Source organism: Bos indicus x Bos taurus, chromosome 5 (assembly GCF_003369695.1).
Source record: "Bos indicus x Bos taurus breed Angus x Brahman F1 hybrid chromosome 5, Bos_hybrid_MaternalHap_v2.0, whole genome shotgun sequence".
Classification (NCBI taxonomy): domain Eukaryota; kingdom Metazoa; phylum Chordata; class Mammalia; order Artiodactyla; family Bovidae; genus Bos; species Bos indicus x Bos taurus.
In genome coordinates this window covers 61,534,420-61,555,281 of record NC_040080.1, presented here as the reverse complement: position 1 = coordinate 61,555,281, position 20,862 = coordinate 61,534,420, and the positions used below count along the sequence as shown (strand labels likewise).

Here is a 20,862-nt window from a genome sequence, read left to right as displayed (position 1 = left end):
TTTGTTTTTTTTGCTTTTCCATGAAGCCAAAATTTTAAATAATACTGAATGTTACCCACTCTCAATTTACATTTTCTAACCTATTTTCTATTATGACTGTAATCCTAATTCATTGAGCCAAATTATTCCTGATATGCATACACTGTACTCAGTTGAAAGTTTAGATCCATAATTGCTGAAAAACAAAGAAAACAACATTAAACATTACTAAAGAGTTTTCCAGTTTGGAAAGAGTCATGGAGCTACTATCTCCTACCTTCTTGTTGAATTAATACTTTCTACAGTTAATTGGAAATATTTTAAAATACTGAAATTTAGAATTGATTGATGATGTGGGTTCTTGATACCTGAATAAAAATATACCATAAACTAGCGAATTATAGTTCCAAGAATTAAAGAAATGGTAAATTTTATTACAAAAGTTATGAAGGGATTTATGTTGATATCAAATAATGTGGCTCTCTAACTCTACACAAACTCTTTAGTGGTTATTATTAAGTTTTCAATCAGTGTAAACATTTTAATTATAAGTATTGGAAGTCAACACAGCTTTTGCCTAAAGGGCACTATATTAATAATTTAGAATTTGCAGACCATAGTGTCCCTGATGAAAGTACTCAGTTCTCCCCCTCTATCATACAAATGCAGCTATAAACCATATGTTAATGAAAGGGCTCAGGTGTGCCCGAATAAACTTTTAACACTAAGATGTGGTGGGCCAAAATGACACATGGACAACAGTTTTTCCATAAACTTTGGCTAGTATATTATTTCCTATTTAATATCAGTTAATTTGACTAAAATTTGAAAATTTAATAAAAGATATGATTTTCAAATTTAACAGCAAATGTCATTTATTCCTTGTTAAGAAGGTGAATGAGGACAACTTATAAAATATTTATGGAAGAAAAGATGAGGCAAACATTTCTAACTCATTTTTGGACATTTATATTGGTTTTGATATCAAAGATTAAGTGAGAAAGTCACCAGCAATTTGACTCATAAATAAGGAGATAATGTACTAAAAGAAATGATCAAAACTAGTATTTCATGTTACATGTGGCCTTATCCCAAAGATAATTATCTTTAGAGAATTTACTTGTGGAATTTGCCTCATCAAAAGACTAAAAATGAAAAACAAAAGTTGAAATGAAAATCATATATGTGATGATAAAATGCAGTGACAATTCATGACTTTTTAAAGTCTCTTAGTAAAACAGAATAGAACATTATTTCAGTAGCATAAGTAACCTGACTAGATCATCACAACTAGATATGCTACCTGCTCCTTGTCTGGCTCCAATTTGAACAAGTCAACAAAAAATGATGTTTTGAGACAATTGAGTAATAGGAGTATGTTCCCAGTGGCTCAGTAGCAAAGAATCCTCCTGCCAAGGCAGAAGACTCAGGAGATATGGGTTCAGTCCCTGGGTCCAGAAGATCTCCTAGAGGAGGAAATAGCAACCTCCTCCTGTGTTCTTGCTTGGGACATCCCATAAGCAGAGGAGCCTGGTGGGCTAGAGTCCGTGGGGTCACAAAGAATCAGACACAACTGAGCAAGTGAGCATGAACATGTGCAAGTGCATGCAAGGTGATAAATGATACCAAAGACATTTTGCTAATTTAGCTAGCTTGGAAACTGCATCAGGATTAAGCAAAAATATATACATATTTTTTTAGGAATTCATACTGAAAATATACAGGTAAGAAAAAGTTTGCTATATAAGATCTAGTTTAAAATACAACAAAATGCACTAGCCCCAAGCATCCAGAGGGATGGTATGGGGAGGGAGGAAGGAGGAGGGTTCAGGATGGGGAACACATGTATACCTGTCGTGGATTCATTTTGATATTTGGCAAAACTAATACAATTTGTAAAGTTTAAAAATAAAAAAAAATTTAAAAAAAATTTTAATCATAAAAAAAGAAACACTAAAATTAATTAGCTATTTCAAATGACAACAAATATAAAAAAATAAAATACAACAAAATGTTTCAAAGCTTTTCAAAAAAAAAGGTAAAGCAATATAAAATAGCCTTTATATCTATTGAATCTGCTTGATCTGTACTTGAAACTACTTCTCCCAGTTCTCTATCCTAGTGTATACTTTAAAATATTCATAATTTAAAGTTTACAGCACATATCATTTTTAATGTTAAATAGTAGCTGTATTTTTGGTAAAATCAGTTTTAAGATGTGAAGAACCACTATAACTGCTTTATTCAATATTCTGCTGGAGATTCTATCCAGGAAACTAGTTCAACAAAAATTGAAAAATATCAAAAATGAGAAAACAAAATAAACCAAAAATCATTCTTTGCAATCAGCATGATTTTCCTTCTAGTATCTTACTGTATTTACACTAAATGTTTCTTAAGCTGGAAAGTATCCCTCTCCCAGATAATCACATGGTTAGCACCCATCCCTCCTTCAGATCTCTGTCCAAATATCACCTCAATAAAATCTACCCCACTGACACTATTTAAAATTATACCAGCTCCCCACTTTCAAGGCATTTCAGTTTTCTCTTCCTTTCCAAAACACTTATTATTATTACATTCATGCTTATTATCTACATTCTCTCCCATCCCTCAGCCCATGAAAGTAGGGATCTTTGTCCACTTTGTAGATGAACTGGTTCAGTCCCAGCAGTGGTGTGCTGGAGCCTGTCTGGACCACAACATGGGACCCAGTTGTGCACAGGTTCTTGAAATCTGCCCCGGTAACAGACTTTACCTTTACATTTGAAGGGAATTGCAACCCACTTCAGCATTTTTGCCTGGAGAATTCCATGGACAGAGGAACCTGACGGTCTACAGTCCATGGGGTCACAAAGAGTTGGACACGACTGAGTAACTAACGTTTTTTTAACCAAATAGTGATTCTTTTCATATTTTGTTTCTCAAATTCTTTAACAATCAGTTTTTAAGATTTTATTGAGTACTGGAGATTGATTATACACCAAAATTATTTCAAATATTTATTCATTCAGAAATATTTATTGAGTATCTACCACATGACTGACAGATGTTCTAAATGAGAGAATAGTAAATGTTTAACAACTGCCTCTCAGAGGTGAAGTTGAGGGGCTGATTTGTTGGTTTTGTCAATTTCTAAATCTAAATCAAATTTTTGCACGCTCAATATGACGTGTTTTTTTATGAATTTACCTCGTTTAGCTCAGTCATTTTGGTTTTTGACACTTTCTTTTTTTATTTTTTATTTATTTTTTACTTTACAATATTGTATTGGTTTTGCCATACATCAACGTGCATCCACCACGGGTGTACATGTGTTCCCCATCCTGAACTCCCTTCCCACCTCCCTCCCCATACCACCACTCTATGGAGAACAGTGTGGAGATTCCTTAAAAAATTGGAAACTTTCTAAAAAAAAAAAAAAATTGGAAACTTTCTTTTTAAAAATAATTTTACTTATTTATTTTTGGCTGCACAGGCTTTTTCTAGATGAGACAGGTGGGGGCTACTCTCTATTATGGTGTATAAGCTTCTCATTTCCGTGGCTTCTCTTCATGTGGAGCACGGGCTGTAGGTGGTAAGGGCTTCAATACTTGCAACATGTTGACTCAGTAATTGCAGTTCCTGGGCTCTAGAGCATAGGCTCAGATTTTGTGGTGAACTGTCTTAGTTGCTGATGTCATCCAGCCATCTCATCCTCTGTCGTCCCCTTCTTCTCTTGCCCTCAATCCCTCCCAACATCAAAGTCTTTTCCAAAGAGTCAACTCTTCGCATGAGGTGGCCAAAGTACTGGAGTTTCAGCTTCAGCATCATCCCTTCCAAAGAAATCCCAGGGCTGATCTCCTTCAAAATGGACTGGTTGGATCTCCTTACAGTCCAAGCAAAACTAATACAATATTGTAAAGTTTAAAAATAAAATAAAACAGAAAACTAAAAAAAAAAAAAAAAGAGTTCTCCAACACTACAGTTCAAAAGCATCAATTCTTTGGCGCTCAGCCTTCTTCACAGTCCAACTCTCACATCCATACATGACCACAGGAAAAGCCATAGTTTTGACTAGACGAACCTTTGTTGGCAAAGTAATGTCTTTGTTTTTAATATGCTATCTAGGTTGGTCATAACTTTCCTTCCGAGGAGTACGCGTCTTTTAATTTTGTGGCTGCAGTCACGATCTGCAGTGATTTTGGAGCCCAGAAAAATAGAGTCTGACACTGTTTCCACTGTTTCCCCATCTGCTTCCCATGAAGTGATGGGACCGGATGACATGATCTTCATTTTCTGAATGTTGAGCTTTAAGCCAACTTTTTCACTCTCCACTTTCACCTTCATCAAGAGGCTTTTGAGTTCCTCTTCACTTTCTGCCATAAGGGTGGTGTCATCTGCATATCTGAGGTTATTGATATTTCTCCCCGCAATCTTGATTCCAGCTTGTGTTTCTTCCAGTCCAGCGTTTCTCATGATGTACTCTGCATATAAGTTAAATAAACAGGGTGACAATATACAGCCTTGACGAACTCCTTTTCCTATTTAGAACCAGTCTGTTGTTCCATGTCCAGTTCTAACTGTTGCTTCCTGACCTGCATACAAATTTCTCAAGAGGCAGGTCAGGTGGTCTGGTATTCCCATCTCTTTCAGAATTTTCCACAGTTTATTGTGATCCACACAGTCAAAGCATAAGCACTTTCTTATTAATACTCACAAAACGGATTCACCTGTGTCTTTTAATAATGCCTCATCAGCTCCCTGTTTACTTAACAAATTACCCTGAGAAAACAGGAAAGAGAAGGTAAATCCAATTCCCTGTGTATGACATACATGGAGAAGATATTTCTAAATATCTTTTTCCCAAAGCAGCATTTGTAGGAAAATATAACAGTCTCTTGGAGAAGGCAATGGCACCCCACTCCAGTACTCTTGCCTGGAAAATCCAATGGAAGTAGGAGCCTGGTAGGCTGCAGTTCATGGGGTTGCTGGGAGTCAGAAATGACTGAGCGACTTCACTTTCACTTTTCACTTTCATGCATTGGAGAAGGAAATGGCAACCCACTCCAGTGTTCTTGCCTGGAGAATCCCAGGGACGGGGGAGCCTGGTGGGCTGCCATCTATGGAGTCACACAGAGTCGGACACAACTGAAGTGACTTAGCATAGCATAGCATAGCATTACAGTCTCTGAAGCCTAAGGAAAATATTACTTAAATTGCATGGATAAATAATCAGAGAAAAACAAAATTGTCATTTAAAATCTGTGCATTAATATAAAGAAAATGTTTAATAAGTAGTGCTTTTATTATGTGAAAAGGTGTAAGAAATATTTGACTAGTCCCACCAAGTTCAACTGAGTTTGTACACAGAGCTTGGATGAGAGACAAGAATCAATTATGAGTCACAGTATAATGCAATATGCCCCAATTTTGCAATATCAGGAATGAAGGATATTGTGGCTCAAATATTATCAGTTGAACCACAATGAGAATATAATCCTTGAGAACAATGACATGGTTAAGTCACCATATTTGTTTTGAGAGTACAATTGAAACCAAATAAATTGTTAACTCAGCTCACCAACCCTGCAATTATATAATTATTGAAGTGATCAGACCATAAAATTTGAGACTAAATCATCAAGAAAAACAAGGAAGCAAGTACAATTTGTTATTATTCAGGTTAATGAATATTGTTACATCTCATTTATATGTTTTAAAGTAGCATTTCCATATGGGTTTGTGAATTTAAGAATTTTTTTTTTTTATTAAAGAGTAAATGGTGGTTTACTAACAAGAATGCTATTCATGGGGTCCTAAAGAAGCTGCATAGCAATAAGTATTGAGTTGTTCATTAATTTTTCCTAAATTAAATGGTTTTCATTTATAGAAATAAAACTATGAAAATGACATTCCTTATTTAAAGGAATAGCTGCTTCCCAGTAAAGGTTTTGCCCATCTACTTATTCATTTGCTAAGGCAAAATTGTAAAATAAAAAAAAAGGAGTGTGCATTGTATGAACTAAACTGAGTGTAGGCAATTATTTAATTTGGTAGCAGAAGTTACAGTTTCTTGTGCTTTTGGTCTTTTATCAGAAAAGGAAGAAATTAAGGCATTGCATCAACAAAACTTTATGGAAGTAAATTAGGAGAGAGTGCCACCAAAATATTCCCATGGGTATCTACCTATATTCTAAAGTGATATATTACTATGCTGTGTTGTTTTCGCACAGGTGGTTAGTAGTGTCTGACTTTTTCCAACCCCATGAACTGCAGCATACCAGTCTTCCCTGTCCCTCACTATTTCCCAAAATTTGCTTAAACTGACATCCACTGAATCTATGATGCCGTGAAGGCGCCTCATCTTCTTTTATCCCCTTCACCTCAGCCCTCAGTCCTTCACAGCATCAGGGTCTTTTCCAGTGAGTCAGCTCTTCCATTGAATATTCAGAACTGATTTCACTTAGGATTGACTGGTTCAATCTTCTTTCAGTCCAAGGGGCTCTCAGGAGTCTTCTCGAACACCACAGTTCAAAAGCATCAATTTTTTGGCACTCAGCTTTCTTTATAGTCCACACATGACTCACATCCACACATGACTACTAGAAAAACCAAAGCTTTGATTAGATGGACTTTTGTTGGCAAAATAATGTCTCTGCTTTTTAAAATGCTGTCGAGGTTGGTCATAGCTTTTCTTCTAAGAAGCAAGCGTCTTTTAATTTCATGGCTACAGTCACCATCTGCAGTGATTTTCAGATAAGATCAGATCAGATCAGTTGCTCAGTCATGTCTGACTCTTTGCAACGCCATGAATTGCAGCACACCAGGCCTCCCTGTCCATCACCAACTCCCGGAGTTCACTCAGACTCAAGTCCATCGAGTCAGTGATGCCATCCAGCTATCTCATCCTCTGTCGTCCCCTTCTTCTCCTGCCCCCAATCCCTCCCAGCATCAGAGTCTTTTCCAGTGAGTCAACTCTTCGCATGAGGTGGCCAAAGTACTGGAGTTTCGGCTTTAGCATCATTCCTTTCAAAGAAATCCCAGGGCTAATCTCCTTCAGAATGGACTGGTTGGATCTCCTTGCAGTCCAAGGGACTCTCAAGTGTCTTCTCCAACACCACAGTTAAAAAACATCAATTCTTCGGTGCTCAGCCTTCTTCACAGTCCAAATGTAACGTCTATACATGACCACTGGAAAAATCATAGCCTTGACTAGACGGACTTTTGTTTGTTAACTAATGTCTCTGCTTTTCAATATGCTATCTAGGTTGGTCATAACTTTCCTTCCAAGGAATAAGCGTCTTTTATTTTTTTTCATAGTTTATTTTATTCTTTAACTTTACAATATTGTATTGGTATTGCCATATATCAACATGAATCCGCCACAGGTATACACGTGTTCCCCATCCAGTGATTTTGGAAAGTTGAAGGGAAATTGGAGAGAGTTCTGTAGGTGAATTTTGAATTTCATTCATTATCGTCATGAAGGATACTTTAAAAGTTTTGTATTCTATCCTCAAATGTATTTTCACCTTTTATTTCTTATAGGAAACACATCCATTTTCTCTTTGAATGGCGGGGAAAGATCAGCAATGAAAAAACACGCAAGACCCACAGAATTCATTCTTATGGGGCTATCAGATGACCCAGAGCCTCAGATTGTGATTTTTATCTTTTTAATCATCACATATATATTAAGGGTCACTGGAAATTTGACCATCATCATTCTCACCTTGGTAGACTCCCATCTACAGACACCTATGTATTTTTTCCTCAGGAACTTCTCTTTTTTTTCCTTTTTAAAAAATTATTTTATTTTTTAACTTTACAATATTGTATTGGTTTTGCCATATATCAACATGAATCTGCTACAGGTATACACATGTTCCACATCCTGAACCCTCTTCCCTCCTCCCTCCCCATACCATCCCTCTGGGTCGTCCCAGTGCACCAGCCCCAAGCATCCAGTATCATGCATTGAACCTGGACTGGCGACTCGTTTCATATATGATATTACACATGTTTATATTAGAAATTTCCTTTACAACTGCCTGTATTCCTAGATTTCTGGGTACAATTATCATCAGGGATAAAACAGTTTCATACGATGATTGTACAGCTCAGTTGTTTTTCTTCATTTTCTTGGGTATCACTGAGTTTTATCTTCTAACTGCCATGTCCTATGATTGCTATGTAGCTATCTGCAAACCCCTGCATTACACAACCATCATGAACAACAGAGTCTGTGTATTGCTTGTCTTTTGTGCTTGGCTGGCAGGGTTCTGAAACATCTTCCCACCTGTTATTCTTTTTCTCCAGTTAGCTTACTGTGGTTCTAATATCATTGATCACTTTGCTTGTTACTATTTCCCCGTTTTGCAACTATCCTGCTCAGACGTGTGACTCCTTGAAGTGATTGGTTTTTACTCTGCAATAGTGATTCTGCTTTTTACTTTGGCATTAATAATTCTATCCTACATGTTCATCATCAAGACAATTCTGAGACTGCCTTCTGCCAGTCAGAGAAAAAAGGCATTTTCTACATGCTCCTCTCACATCATTGTCATTTCCATCCCTTATGGAAGCTGTATATTCATGTATGCCAATCCTTCAGCAAAAGAAAAGGCATCCTTGAACAAAGGAGCATCTATTCTGAATGCTTCTGTTCCTCCTATGATGAATCCATTTATATATTCACTGAGGAACCAGCAAGTGAAACAAGCCTTCAAGGAGACCATCCAAAAGGTTATCTTTTTCTCCAGAAATGCAAGTGATTATATCATTAAAAAAGTAAAGTTCTTGTCATTGCTTTCTGTTACTCATAATCTGCCCAAACTCTTTCAGTACAGTTGTATGAGCCCTTTTCATCTGTTCCCATGTTAAAAAATTCCCCACACTGAAGCTAATTAATTGTATAAAGTTGAATATTTCTTCAGAATTTTATATAAATTTTTTATTCAAATATATTTGGATGAAGTAAAGAACACAGGTTGGTATTACAATTTTATAGGCCATTTAGTTTGATGAAAAGAATGTCAAACTTGATGTGGACTTCTGAAATTTTCATTCTACCAGGTAATAGAAATGACATTATTAGGAATTTTTATTCTATCTGGAATTTTCATGAAATCAAACAATGACAATCACTAGAGGGTTGTAAATTAAATATCTACTTAAATATTTTTAAAGTTTGGAAACTGAAGTATATTTGAACTCCTTATACTATTATAATACTTTTATAATAATGAGAGAGAAGAAAGAGGAGGGTAGAGTTAATATTTTTTCAGCAATTAATATAGTCCAGGCCTATTCTAATTATTTTCTTCATATTGGCTAGTTGAATCTTGTGAATAGCTTTATTCCATTTTCAGTCACTCATTCGTATCTAACTTTTTGTGCTCTCATGGACTGCAGCACACAAGGCTTCCCTGTCCTTCACTAGCTCCCTGAGTTTGCTCAAACTCATTTCCATGATCTAGTAATGCCTTCCAAGCATCTTATCCTCTGTTGCCCCTTTCCCTTCCTGACCTCAATTTTCCCCAGCATCAGGGTGTTTTCCAGTGAGTGCTTCAGCTTCAGCATCAGTCCCTCCAATGAATATTCAGAGTTGATTTCCTATAGGACTGACTGGCTTTATCTCACAGTCCAAAGGATTCTTCAGAGTTTTCTCTAGCAGCATAGTCTAAAAGCATCAATTCTTATGTGCTCAGCATTCTTTATTGTCCAACTCTCACATCCTTAAATGACTACTGAAAAACCCATAGCTTTGACTATACGGATCATTGTTGACAAAGTGATGTTTCTGCTTTTTAAGACACTGCCTAAGTTCATCAAAGCTTTTTTTTTTTTTTTAATTTAATTTTATTTTTTAACTTTACAATATTGTATTGGTTTAGGCATATATCAAAATGAATCTGCCACAGGTATACACGTGTTCCCCATCCTGAATCCTCCTCCCTCCCCATACCATCCCTCTGGGTCATCCAAGTGCACCAGCCCCAAGCATCCATTATCGTGAATCGAACCTGGACTGGTGACTCATTTCATATATGATATTATACATGTTTCAATGCCATTCTCCCCAATCATCCCACCCTCTCCCTCTCCCACACATCAGTGTCTCTATTGCTGTCTCATATACAGAGTTATTGTTACCATTTTTCTAAATTCCATATATATGCCTATTATACAGAGTGAAGTAAGCCAGAAAGAAACATCAAAGCTTTTCTTAAACAACTTTCTGAGGTAACTGTTATTGATTTTCTCTTGAAGATATTTTTACCTTATCTCTTCCTCTGGAAATGTTTCATATGACTGTTTTTATTTCACAGCCATGATGAAAAGGTAACATTTGATTTAATTTTAATTGGCAATAGAGAAGAACAAGAAAGAAAAGGGATCCAGATTGGAAAAGAAGAAATAAAACTTTCATTGGCAACAGCATGATCCTATACAAAGAAAACCGTACAAATACCATCAGAAACTGACTAGAATAATCAGTTAAGTTAGTAAGGTTGCAGGATACAAAATCAATTCACAGAAATTCATTGAATTCCAATACACTAGTAACAAAAATCTGAAAGAGAAAAATAATCAACGCCATTCACCAAGGCAACAACAATAAAATATCTAGGAATAAATGCACAAAAGAGCTGTATAAAGAAAATTATAAGACATTGATGAAAGAAGTCAAAGATGACATAAACAGATGGAGAGACATATCAATTCTTGAATTACAAGAGTCAATGTAACAAAATAGAAAGCCCAGAGATAAACCCAAGCACTTTTGTGCACCTTATCTTCGACAAAGGAGGCAAGAGTACGCAACAGAGGAAAGATAGCCTCTTCAATAAGTGGTGCAGGGAAAACTGGACAGTTATGTGTAAAAGAATAAAATTAGAACACTTCTTAACACCATTCACAAAGATAAACTCAAAACGGATTACAGACCTCCATCTCCTTATGTTTTGGAAATAAAAACAAGTAGGACCTTATTAAACTTAAAAGCTTTTGCACAGCAAAGGAAATCATAAACAAGATGACAAGACAACCCTCAGAATGGGAGAAAATATGTGCAAATGAAGCAACTGACAAAGGATTAATCTCTAAAAAAGCAACTCATGTAGTTCAATAACAAAAGAACAAGTCATTGAGACAATGGGCAGAAGACTTAATAGAGGGCTATTTCTCCAAAGAAGAGATAAAGATGGCTAATAAACACGTGAAGAAATACCCAACTTCACTTGTCAAAACTACAATGAGGTAAAACCTCACGTTGGTCAAGATGGCCATCATCAAACAAATGCTGGAGAAGATGTGAAGAAATGGGAATTCTCTTGCACAGTTGGTGGGAATGTGAATTTATAGAGCCACTATGAAGAATAGTATGGTGATTTCTGTTAAAAATAGGAATAAAACTTCCATACAACCCAGCAATCTCACTACTGGGTATATATTCAGAAAATCACAATTCTAAGACACAGGTACTCCAGAGTTCATTGCAGCACTGTTCACAATAGCCAGGACATAGGACCAACCTTGATGTCCATCGGCAGATGGAATGGATAAAGAAATTGTGGTAAGCACATGGACAGAGGAGGCTGTCAGGCTATAGTCCATAGCGTCACAAAGAGTTGGCCATGACTGAGCACAAATGCACAACAATAAGCTGGGTTGTAAACTGGTTCATAACAAGCCAAGTATCCATATAAATGAACAAACTGGAATCAAATATAGCGAGGTAGATAAAGCTAGAGCCTGTTATAGAGTGAAGTAAATTAGAAAGAGAAAAACAAATTTTGTATATTAACATATATATATATATGGAATCTAGAAAAATGGTACCGATGAACCTACTGTCAGGGCAGCAATTAGAGACACAGACATAGAGAACAGACCTGTGAACATAGCGGGTGATGGTTTGGAGAAGGTGGGGCAAATTGAGAGACTATAATTGAAACTCATACATTAAAATATATAAAACAGATAGCCACTGAGAAGTTGCAGTGCAGCATGGTGAGATTAACCCCAGCCTCTATTACAACCTAAAGATGTGGGCTGGGGTAGGAGGTGGGAGTGAAGTCAAAAAGGAGGAGACATATGTATACTTGTGACACACTCATGCTAACATATGGCAGAAATTAACAAAACATTGTAAAGCAATTATCCAACAATTAAAAAACATTGAAAAATAGTATTCAGCATGAATGAATATTTCCTGAATTTCTAGAAAGAGTGTTTCCTGTCAAAATCAAAACACAGGTCTCTCTCAGGCGCTGCTGATCTGCCTTTTACTGTCTGTCCTAATTTTGTAAGGAATATTGTGAAAACATGGAATGAAAAAACATTTCAAAGAGGGAAATGAGGTCAGTTCCAAGGTTGAGTGGAATGATGAGCCCAAAGGAAGGGTAATACATGAGAGAATGATGAGAATTTGAATGGCAAAAAAATGTGTATACTATAATTGGTAGTTCAGTTCAGTCATTCAGTCATGTTCAACTCTTTGAAACCCCATTGACTGCAACAGGTCAGGCTTCCCAGTCTATCCCCAACTCTTGGAGCTTGCTCAAACTGATGTACATTGAGTCAGTGATGCCATCCAATCATCTCATCCTCTGTCGCCCCTTTCTCCTCCTGCCTTCACTCTTTCCCAGCATCAGGGTCTTTTCCAGTTAGTCAGTTATTTGCATCAAGTGGCCAAAGTATTGGAGCTTCAGCGTCAGCATTAGCCCTTCCAATGAATGTTCAGGATTGATTTTCTTTGGGATTGACTGGTTTGATCTCATTGCAGCCCAGGGGACTCTCAAGAGTCTTCTCCAACACCATAGTTCAAGAGCATCAATTATTTGGCACTCAGTATTCTTTATGGTCCAAATCTCACAACCATACATGACTACTGAAAAAAAAAAAAAAAAAAAACACATAGCTTTAACTAGATGCATCTTTGTTGACAATGTCTGCTTTTTAATATGCTGTCTAGTTTGGTCATAGCTTTTCTTCCAAGATGCAAGTGTCTTTTAATTTCATGCCTGCAGTCATCATATGCAATGATTTTGGAGCCCAAGAATTTAAAGTTTGTCACTGTTTCCATTGTTTCCCCGTGTATGTGCCATGAAGTGATGGTACCGGATGCCATGATCTTTGTGTTTTAAATGCTGAGTTTCAAGCCAGCTTTTTCACTCTCTTCTTTTACTTTCATGAAGAGGCTCTTTAGTTCCTCTTCACTTTCTGCCCAAAGGATTGTGTCATCTGCTTATCTAGGTTATTGACATTTCTCTCAGCAATCTTGATTCCAGCTTGTCCTTCATTCAGCCTGGCATTTCGCATGATATACATTGCGTATAAGTTAAATGAGCAGGGTGACAATACACAGCCTTAGCGTTCTCCTTTCCCAATTTGGTACCAATCCGATGTTCCATGTCCAGTTCTAACTTCTGCTTCTGGAACGGCATACACATTTCTCAGGATGTAGGTAAGGTGATCTGGTATTCCCATCACTTTAAGAATTTTCCACAGTTGGTTGTGATCCACACAGTCAAAGGCTTTGGCATAGTCAATAAAGCAGAAGTAGATGTTTTTCTGGAACTTTGTTGAAGTTTCTATGGTCAAACGGACGTTGGCAATTTGATCTCTGGTTCCTTGACCTTTTCTAAATCCAGTTCTAACATCAGGAAGTTCTCGGTTAAAGTGCTGTTGAAGCCTCACTCAGAGAATTTGACCATTACTTTGCTAGAGTGTGAGATAAGTGCAATTGTGCAGTAGTTTGAAATTCTTTATGGTGGAGAGTTCTGACAAAGCGTGGTCCACTGGAGAAGGGAATGGAAACCACCTCAGTACTCTTGCCTTGAGAATCACAGGAACAGTATGAAAGTGCAAAAAGATATGACACTGAAAGATGAACTCCCCTGGTCGGTAGGTGCCCAGTATGCTACTGAACAAGAGTGGAGAAATAACTACAGAAAGAATGAAGAGATGGAGCCAAAGTGAAAACAATGCCCAGTTTGGATGTGACTGGTGATGTAACTGAAAAATGATGCTGTGAAAGTGCTGCACTCAATATGCCAGCAAATTTGGAAAACTCAGCAGTGGCCACAGGACTGGAAAAAGTCAGTTTTCATTCCAATCCCAAAGAAAGGCAATGCCAAAAAATGCTCAAATTACCACACTCATCTCACATGCTAGCAAAGTAATGCTCAAAATTCTCCAAGCCAGGCATTAGCAATACATAAACCGTGAACTTCCTGATGTTCAAGCTGGTTTTAGAAAGGGCAGAGGAACCAGAGACCAAATTGCCAACATCTGCTGGATCATGAAAAAGCAAGAGAGTTCCAGAAAAACATCAATTTCTGCTTTTTTGACTATGCCAAAGCCTTTGACTGTGTGGATCACAATAAACTGTGGAAAATTCTGAAAGAGATTGGAGTACCGGACCACCTGACCTGCCTCTTGAGAAACCTATATACAGGTCAGGAAGCAACAGTTAGAACTGGACATGGAACAACAGACTGGTTCCAAATAGGAAAAAGATTATGTCAAGGCTGTATATTGTCACCCTGCTTATTTAACTTATATGCAGAGTACATCATGAGAAACACTGGACTGGAAGAAACACAAGCTGGAATCAGATTGCCAGGAGAAATATCAATCACCTCAGATATGCAGATGACACCACCCTTATGGCAGAAAGTGAAGAGGAATGAAAAAGCCTCTTGATGAAAGTGAAAGTGGAGAGTGAAAAAGTTGGCTTAAAGCTCAACATTCAGTAAACGAAGATCATGGCATGCGGTCCCACCACTTCATGGGAAATAGAAGGGGAAACAGTGGAAACAGTGTCAGACTTTATTTTTTTGGGCTCCAAAATCACTGCAGATGGTGACTGCAGCCATGAAATTAAAACATCCTTACTCCTTGGACGGAAAGTTATCACCAACCTAGATAGCATATTCAAAAGCAGAGACATTACTTTGCCAACAAAAGCCCATCTAGTCAAGGCTATGGTTTTTCCTGTGGTCATGTATGGATGTGAGAGTTGGACTGTGAAGAAGGCTGAATGCCGAAGAATTGGTGCTTTTGAACTGTGGTGTTGGAGAAGACTCTTGAGAGTCCCTTGGACTGCAAGGAGATCCAACCATTCCATTCTAAAGGAGATCAGCCCTGGGATTTCTTTGGAAGGAATGATGCTGAAGCTGAAACTCCAGTACTTTGGCCACCTCATGTGAAGAGTTGAATCATTGGAAAAGACTCTGATGCTGGGAGGGATTGGGGGCAGGAGGAGAAGGGGACGACAGAGGATGAGATGGCTGGATGGCATCACTGACTCGATGGACATGAGTCTGGGTAAACTCTGGGAGTTGGTGACGGACAGGTAGGCCTGGCGTCCTGCGATTCATGGGGTCGCAAAGAGTTGAACACGACTGAGAGACTGAACTGAGCTGAACTGGTGATGTAACTAAAGTCTGATGCTGTAAAGAACGATATTTCTTAGGAACCTGGAATGTTAGGTCCATGAATTAAGGTAAATCAGTTCAGTTCAGTTCAGTTATTCAGTCACGTCCAACTCTGTGACCCCATGAAAAGGTAAATCAGAAGTGGTCAAATAGGAGATGGCAAGGCAAGAGTGACCATCAACATTTCAGAATCAGGTAACTAAAATGGATTGGAATGGGTAAATTTAACTCAGATAACTTTTATATCTACTACTGTGGATAAGATGTAGAAGAAATGGAGTAGCCCTCATAGACAACAAAGGGCTAGTCTGAAATACAGTATTTGGGTGCAATATCAAAAACGACAGAATGAGCTCTGTTTGTTTCCAAAGCAAACTTTCAATATCACAGTAATCCAAGTCTATGCCCCGACCAGTAATGCTGAACAAGCTGAAGTTGAATGGCTCTATGAAGACCTACAAAACCTTCTAGAACTAACACCCCCAAGAGATGCCCTTTTCATCATAGGGGACTGGAATGCAAAAGTAGGAAGTCAAGAAATACCTGGAATAATAGGCAAATTTGGAATATAGAATGAAACAGGGCAAAGACTAATTGAGTTTTGCCAAGAGAACACACTGGTCATAGCAAACACCCTCTTCCAACAACGCAAAAGAAGACTCTACACATGGACATCTCCAGATGGTCAATACTGAAATCAGATTGATTATATTCTTTGCAGCTGAAGGTGGGGAAGCTCTATGTAGTCAGCAAAAACAAGACTGGGAGCTGACTATGGCTCAGATCATGAGCTCCTTACTGCCAAATTCAGGCTTCAATTGAAGAAAGTAGGGGAAATCACTAGACCATTCAGGTATGACCTAAATCAAATCCTTTATGATTATGCAGTGGAAGTGACACATAGATTCAAGGGAATAGATCTGAGAGAGTGCCTGAAGAACTATGGACAGAGGTTCGTGACATTCTACAGGAGACAGTGACCAAGAACATCCTCAAGGAAAAGAAATGCAAAAAGGCAAAATGGCTGTCTGAGGAGGTCTTACAAATAGCTGAGAAAAGTAGAGAAGCGAAAGGCAAAGGAGAAAAGGAAACATATGTCCATTTGAATGCAGAGTTCCCAAGAATAGCAAGCAGAGGTAAGAAAGCCTTCCTCAGTGAACAATGCAAGGAAATTTAGGAAAACCATAGACTGGGAAAGACTAGACATCTCTTCAAGAAAATTAGAGATGCCAAGGGAACATTTCATGCAAATATGGTCACAATAAAGTACAGAAATTGTATGAACCTAATAGAAGCAGAAGATATTAAGAAGAGCTGGCAAGAATACACAGAAGAAATGTACAAAAAAGATCTTAATGACCCAGATAACCATGATGGTGTGATCACTCACCTAGAGCCAGACATCCTGGAGTCTGAAGTCATGTTAGCCTTAGGAAGCATTACTATGAACAAAACTAGTGGAGGTTATGGAAATCCAGTTGAATTCTTTCAATTCCTAAAAGATGATGCTGTTAAAATGCTGCACTCAATATGTCAGTTTTCATTCCAATGTCAAAGAAAGGCAATGCCAAAGAATGTTCAAACTACTGCACAACTGCACTCATATTTGGTAAGGTGCTGGCATGGGGTCGCAAAGAGTTGGACACTACTGAGCGACTGATCTGACCTGATCTGATCTGGCAATAAAAGCATGAGCACTGAAAAATGCTTCCAGGGAGACTATGTGAAAATTAATAGACTTTGAAAGCCCTGTTTTTTTTATTTGATTGCTCATTATTATGCCTCTAATTTATAAAACAAGTCTTTTATTTTTTCATTTCCTGAGAAGAGTACAGTCTTCCTGGCCATGTCCATGAAGGTTCACTTGACTTTCAGATTCCTTAGGGTATATATAAAGGGGTTCAGCATGGGTATTACTGAGGTGTTTAGCACAGCCACTCCCTTGCTCAAAGGCACCCTGTCCTTTGCTGATGGATTCATGTACATGAAAATGTAGCCACCATAAAAGATGGAGATAACAATTTGTGGGAAGAACACGTGGAAAAGGCCCTTGTCTTCTGAGTGGTGGAAGAGATCCTCAAAGTTGTTCTGATGATATATGGATAGGACAGAATTATTAATACCAAAATGAACATTAGGGTAAACACAGCAATGGGAAAGCCCATCATCTCTAGCAATTTGGTATCTGAACAAGAAATGTGTGAAAGGGGAAATAATCACAAGTAAAATGATCAATAGCATAATCAAGTTGTCTGAACAGCATGAGTGCCAAGAAAACATTTAAGGATGAAACCAACCAAGAAGCCAAGACAAGTAGTGTGCAGACTCTATGATTCCTGATGCTCATGTAATGTAGCTGTTTGCAGATGGCAATGTCATGGTCAGAAGCCTTATCAGCCAGTAGGCAAAACTCAGTGACTCCCAAGAGAATGAAAAACAAAAAACAAACTGAACCATACAATCAGTAAAAGAAAAGATTTTCTCTCCTGTAATAATGGTGATAAGGAACTTGGGTACAGTGACAGTTGTGGATGAAACCTCTACTATGGAGAAATTTCTGAGGAAGAAATACATGAGGGTCTGTAGGTGGGCACCCAGCAGGATTAGGGTGATTAATGGTCAGGTTTCCCGTAATGCTGAGCATGCAGGTAGTGAGTAGAAAGACACAGCTCACAACGTGAAGTTGTGGGTCATCTGCAGTCCCAGAAGGATAAACTCCCTAATTTCTCTGTAGTTTCTCCTTTTCTTCTTCTTTTGAGTATCCTTCAGGGTAAAACACAAAGAGACTTAAAGAAAAGGAAACTATTCACAGATAGCACAAGAATTTATTTCTGGAAGGACTATGCCATACTATTTTAACTTGGGAGATCTTTGAAACAACTTATCTTTAAAGATTTTTTTTTTTTCCATATGCCAGTGTGTGTTTTTCATAGAATATTTCTTTTAAAATAACACCCGTGGCAGATGCACGTTGATGTATGGCAAAACCAATACAATATTGTAATGTAAAAAATAATAATAATAAAATTAAAAAAATAAATAAAATAACTATTTCACTGATTGAAATGGGGTTAAAATATGCTTAAAATTTTTATCTATATCACATCCTCTAAATGCAAAGAGGAGGAATTTTAACCTAGGCTTTTATATGTATTTGAAATACTGGAATAGAAATGCTATCTGTCAATCTTTTAAATTCTTTCCTAAAATATTTCTTTCCCAATGGGAAACTCCTCATCTTTTCTTCAAATTCAGTTAGATTGCATTATTTCCTATTCTTTTACCTGATTTCTTATATTATTATTTTGCTAGTTAATTTAGAAAATCCAAATATGTCAGGGAAAAGGTCACTCAAATGGGTCTGTCTCCCAAACGAAAGTCCTTGGACTTAAATCTTCAACAATATGAAAGACTTCTAAGTTCTCACTCTGAGTCACATCCACCTTCATAACTTCTGACTCCTTATCTGAATCACACCTGATGGATTCACTATGGTGACCATCTCGAGTACAGGAGACAGGGTTTCTGAACTCTGAAATCTAATACCTGAAGATTTGATGTGACAAAGATGTAATAATAATAGAAATAAAGTGCACAATACACAAAATGAGCTTGAACCATCCTGTAACTAGCCTCGACCCAGGTCCATGGAAAAGTTTTCATCTGCTAAACTGATCCCTGGTACAAAAAGTTGGGGAAATTGTGTACAGACTCCAGAGTACAGAGGAGGAAGAGTGGATTTTTCATAGATTGGATCTGTGTCATTGGCTAAGGAATCTAAATTGTATGAATATCTAACATCAAACATAAAACATTATCTTTCAGAGAACATTTTTTCTTCAAAATCTCTGCCATCTAAATATTATTATTCTCTCTATATGTGTGTGTATATTCTGCTTTCTATCCTGTTGTATTTTTTTTTAATTTTATTTTTAAACTTTACAATATTGTATTGGTTTTGCCAAACATAAAAATGAATCTGTCACAGGTATACATGTGTTCCCCATCCTGAACCCTCCTCCCTCCTCCCTCTCCATACCATCCCTCTGGGTCGTCCCAGTGTACCAGTCCCAAGCATCCAGTATCGTGCATTGAACCTGGACTGACGACTTGTTCCATATATGATATTATACGTATTTCAATGCCATTCTCCCAAATCATCCCACCCTCTCCCCCTCCCACAGAGTCCAAAAGACTGTTCTATACATCAGTGTCTCTTTTGCTGTCTCGTGCACAGGGTTATTGTTACCATCTTTTTAAATTCCATATATATGCGTTAGTATACTGTATAGGTGTTTTTCTTTCTGGCTTACTTCACTCTGTATAATAGGGTCCAGTTTCATCCACCTCATTAGAACTGATTCAAATGTATTCTTTTTAAAGGCTGAGTAATACTCCATTGTGTATATGTACCACAGCTTTCTTATCCATTCATCTGCTGATGGACATCTAGGTTGCTTCCATGTCTTGGCTATTATAAACAGTGCTGCGATGAACATTGGGGTACACGTGTCTCTTTCAATTCTGGTTTCCTCCGTATGTATGCCCAGCAGTAGGATTGCTGGATCATAATGCAGTTCTATTTCCAGTTTTTTAAGGAATCTCCACACTGTTCTCCATAGTGGCTGTACTAGTTTGCATTCCCACCAACAGTGTAAGAGGGTTCCCTTTTCTCCACACCCTCTCCAGCATTTATTGCTTGTAGACTTTTGGATCGCAGCCATTCTGACTGGCGTGAAATGGTACCTCATTGTGGTTTTGATTTGCATTTCTCTGATAATGAGTGATGTTGAGCATCTTTTCATGTGTTTGTTAGCCATCTGTATGTCTTCTTTGGAGAAATGTCTATTTAGTTCTTTGGCCCATTTTTCAATTGGGTCATTTATTTTTCTGGAATTGAGCTGTAGAAGTTGCTTATATATTTTTGAGATTAGTTGTTTGTGAGTTACTTCATTTGCTATTATTTTCTCCCATTCTGAAGGCTCCTATGTTGTATTTTTAGATTTTCTTTTTTTTCTACATTGATATTCACTTAGTAAAATCTCTATTTTGTCAGTATATTGATATAATTCTTATATAGCAATGAAAGACTTGTACTTTGTCTTGCTGTTTAACAGTAACAGTAATAACAATAAATAATAATATAATAATAAATAATAAAATAATAATAACAATGCATAAGTTGACCCAGTTATTTTCAAGATCACTCATTTTGTGAATTCTCTATCTTGCCTGGAGAATCCCAGGGACGGGGAAGTCTGGTGGGCTGCCTTCTCTAGGGTCGCACAGAGTCGGACACGACTGAAGTGACCTAGCATAGCATCGGGAGAGAACTTTCTGCAATAGAATATTTAATTTCAAAATATAGGTTTACTGATTTGTTGTATGTGCATGCTTAGTTGCTCAGTTCTGTCCAGCTCTTTCCAAACCTATGGACTATATCCCATCAGGCTCC

At 37.5% G+C, this 20,862-nt stretch overlaps 2 pseudogenes; one reads left to right on the top strand and one right to left on the bottom strand.

Moving 5' to 3' along the window:
* The first annotated feature begins 7,553 nt into the window (after positions 1-7,553).
* LOC113893491 lies at positions 7,554-8,844 on the top strand (annotated as a pseudogene).
* Positions 8,845-17,267: 8,423 nt separating this feature from the next.
* Positions 17,268-18,051, bottom strand: LOC113893810 (annotated as a pseudogene).
* Between the last annotated feature and the right edge of the window lie 2,811 nt (positions 18,052-20,862).